Below are 4,240 nucleotides of genomic sequence, written 5' to 3'. Positions count from 1 at the left end.
TTTAATATCAGTAGCCATTAGGAAAATGCTTATTAAAACCACAATTTAAACAATTGCTACAAAACAAAGAAACCACATGAAAGAAAACTACATACCAATAATCCCTGGAAATATAGACATAAAAATTCTCAACAAAATACCAGCAAACTGAATAAACCAGCACAATAGAAGGATTATATTACCATGAACAAGTGGAATTTGTGTCAATAAATATGAGTATTTTAGCATTTAAAAAACAGATAAAACAATGAAATACCTCATACTAATAGAATCAAAGAAAAATAAAGCCCACAATAATCAGTATTGATGTAGAAACTATATTTTGCAAAATTCAATGCCCTTTCATGGTGAGAGAAAATTGAAACTTAGTAAATTATGTGTAAAAAAGAACTTGTTTAAATGAACAATTCATCTATGGTTAAACCATAGCTAACATTATACTCAATTACAACTAACTTTGAATCATATGAAAAGTGTGTATAAAATTTACAGTTTTCAGTTGTGGACAAAAGAAAATAATTATAAATTTAAAATTTATGCAAAGTATGACTATGAATGTAGTGATATAATAAGTTTATTTAGACATTTTTGAAGCTAATACATCTCTCATTCAAAAATCAAATTTAGATAGATGATTCTGAGGAAAAAAATTTTGTTTTTATATTCCTCTGCAGATGAGAGAATTGTAAAAGTTATAAATTAAAATGAGAAATAATAGAAATGAGGTCAAGAGCATACTTCACATACCTCAGTGGGTTGACTACAGGAAGTCTACTGACTAGTTAGTGTGACTTCTGCTGCATCTTGGAAATGATCCCTGTTCTGGTCCTGCAGCAAAGTGTTCAGACATGTGCCAGGACCATACCAGGATACTGAAGGATGCCCCAGAACTTTAGCTTTCCAGACTGTATCCTAGCACATTCTGTCATCACATTGTGTATTCTATAATTCTGAGGTAAAATGTATCTCTCCATCATAACAGACTACCTCACAGTCTGTTCTGCTCCACCTTCAGCATAGGACACCCAACCTCCAGAGAGGCTATTTTTCCTAGGAAGATCAGGTGTCTACCTCACATACTCCACGATGTCCCCTACAATTTTGCAAAAGACTTGAATGAGGATTGAGTGGTTGAGAGTTCAACTGCCTCTGTCCTGGACAATATTGCTGATTTATCTGATGTGTGCGATAGATTGCAAGTGATCTACATATGACTTAACCAAAGAATGCTTGTGTTGCTTTGACCAGCAGTAAGAAATGTTTCATTCAGGGTTTCATCTATTATCAAGGCATAAAGCTTGACATTAATAGATAGTTTGATAAACAAACATGGAAAAATGATGAATAGATATATAATGTATGCATGTATCATGTACAGATAGATTGATAAATAGATCACCAGTACTATAAGCATAAATATCAATACAGATAAGGTAAAGAAGACTAACTATGGAATTGTGAAACCATCAGTTACTATGTCATACTTACAAGGTGTACCTTTCCCATACTTTTATCTTCAAATTTATGAATCATTCTGTTTTATGTATATTTATTGTACACAGAATATAGTAAGGTTTTTATTTTTCATGAATTGATTTTTTACATAAATATAAGTCACAAATTATTATTGATATAAATACTTACACTATGCATGTAAGTTCAGGAACTCTTTTATGGTATTATTTATGCTTTGTGATTTTAGGGTGTTCCTTTGTTTTATTGTATATACTTGTTTTATTTTCTATGTTTTCAAAAAATTGTCCTTACATGGCAATTTAGAATAAAAAAACAACAAAGAGATTTGGCCAGTGCTATAAATTATAATAACAACTAAGGAAACACTAGCACACTATTAACTGGGCTATTTGGTGGTTTCTGTTTTGGTAAGTGGAAAGAAAATTACTTGAAAATGACAAAACTGTGTTCTTGAGGTGTTAAACGGAAAAATATTTCTAGTGTTCTAGCTACAGTCACCAAGGCAAAGATTTATCTAAGTTCTTCTGTAGGTAATAATCCTCATTCTCTCCTTACATGATCTACTGGGGCTAATCATCACTGTGTCCCAGCTGACCCCCTTCCTGGATTCCAAAAAGCCTGTGTTTATACCTAATTTTAAACTCATGTTCCAGGTTTATTCTTAATCCCATAGTCATTTTTTTTTTTTTTTTGGTCACACTGATTAAAAAGGGAGAGTCCAAATGAAGCTTGAATCCCTTTTCTTTAGAACATAACTGATGTAGGAGAAGTTTATTAACTCATGTGATTCTTTTTCTGTTGCACTCTCTCCCTAGAATTTTGGCTTAATTTTCTTTGCTAGTACCTCTTAAATTTTAATTTTTTTCCCAAATACTGGGGAAAGTGATACTGGAAATAATCATTTGAAGAATGAAACATAGCTTGTGAGACGTGAAAAAGTTTCCAGCCCATCCAAAATTTGTCTGATTTTTTTAAGCTAAATCTGATGACCAACAGATGTACCACTCATTATATGTAAGTTGGAATTTTCATAATACTATGAGAATGCTAGTGTTGACCATGGTTAGCAAAGTCTGTTTGGGAATAAAGAATGAAATGGAGGGGAATGATCTTCACTTGATAACTATATAACCTTTCTTCAACATACTTCCTTTTGTCTAATGGGGTGTTCTTTTGTGTTGATTTGCTATTGCCCTTTGACCTCAGCCTCCCAACACTATTTTTTTTCAGTCTGCATATCTGTAAGTGTAATTGATAAAACAAACCTTTTTAGTTTTGAATGTTCAGACATATAGGATCAATCCTCACTGAATAGACATTTAATAGTGATTAGAAAGGTGTTGACTTATTCCTCAGAAATGTTCCTTCCTTTCATTGTTCATGAGACTTGTAAATAAAATGAAGTACTTAGATGCACTTATTGTATTTATTTCACGTTTGCAATTAAGCCATTTTCATAGTTATCTTTTACTGAGACTGTGAGTCAATTGAGTTCATCCAGTGACACATCTGCTCATTGAGAAAGCCAACTACTGAATTGACCAGTCTAACAGACTGCTTCCCCTTGGCTGAATCAATACAGATTTACTTTTTTATTTCATTTTACTTTATTTTATTTGAAAGAGCATGGGGAGAGTGAAGAGTGGCTAAGGGAAATATACAAATACTAAAAGATGATGCTTCCAGCAGATTTACCTAATAGAGTGAGAAAAGTAGATTAAAAAAATTTGATTTGTCATGCCATAATTTCACTCTAACATATCCTAGAAAAGAGTGAAAATATGAGAGATGTTAACTTCTCTTCTCCATCATATTCAAAGTAAATAAATTAGAGTTTACCACAAAATACTTTCAGTACTTTGGAGGCACTACCTATAAAAATATCTTTCTTTCCAATCCTAGAGAAAGTGGGTCAAATCACACATCTGTGACAGCATTCCGGCTCATGCGATTTTCTGAGATTTGGTGGCAGCAACTCATGTCTTGTGTGGTACTTTTACTAATTCTAATTGTGGCTATTACTGGAAATCTCCTTATAATTACAGTTTCCACCTTTGACCAGTGTCTCCATAACCCCATGTACTTCTTCCTCAAACAGTTGTCCTTCTTAGACCTCTGTTATATCTTGGTCATCCTCCCCAATGCTATTATAGACAACATGACCAATAGTAGCTCCATTTCTCTCTGTGGATGTATCCTTCAGGTTTTCCTTGTGGTTTTCTTGGCCTGCACAGAGATGGTCTTACTCACAGTGATGTCCTATGACCGATATGTGGCCATCTGCCACCCTCTTCACTATGAAGTCATCATGAAGAGGGAGACCTGTATTAACATGGTTACTTATTCTTGGTTCAGTGGTAGCATATCTGGAATTCTGCACACAGTTACAACCTTCTCTTTGCCCCTCAGAGCATCCAGTCTGGTGCATCAGTTCTTCTGTGAGATTCCTCAGTTACTCAGATTCTCTTGCTCAGATGAGTACTTGGTTGAAGTTGCAGCAATTGCCGTCACCTCCTCGTTGAGCTTTGTCTGCTTTATCTCCATTGTTCTCTCATATATCTACATTTTCTCTAGAGTGCTGAAGATTCCATCTACTGCGAGTCGATCCAAAGCTTTTTCCACCTGTCTTCCTCACCTGACTGTTGTAACACTTTTTCTTGGTGCTGCTGCAATGGCCTACTTGAAACCAACTGAAGACATTCCCTCTGTTTTTGACTTGCTGGTATCTGTGTTCTGCACAGTAGTTCCCCCAACCCTGAACCCT

Source organism: Carlito syrichta, unplaced genomic scaffold (assembly GCF_000164805.1).
Source record: "Carlito syrichta isolate Samal-C Ts95f unplaced genomic scaffold, Tarsius_syrichta-2.0.1 Scaffold302566, whole genome shotgun sequence".
Taxonomy (NCBI): Eukaryota; Metazoa; Chordata; class Mammalia; order Primates; family Tarsiidae; genus Carlito; species Carlito syrichta.
This window is presented reverse-complemented; position numbering follows the sequence as displayed.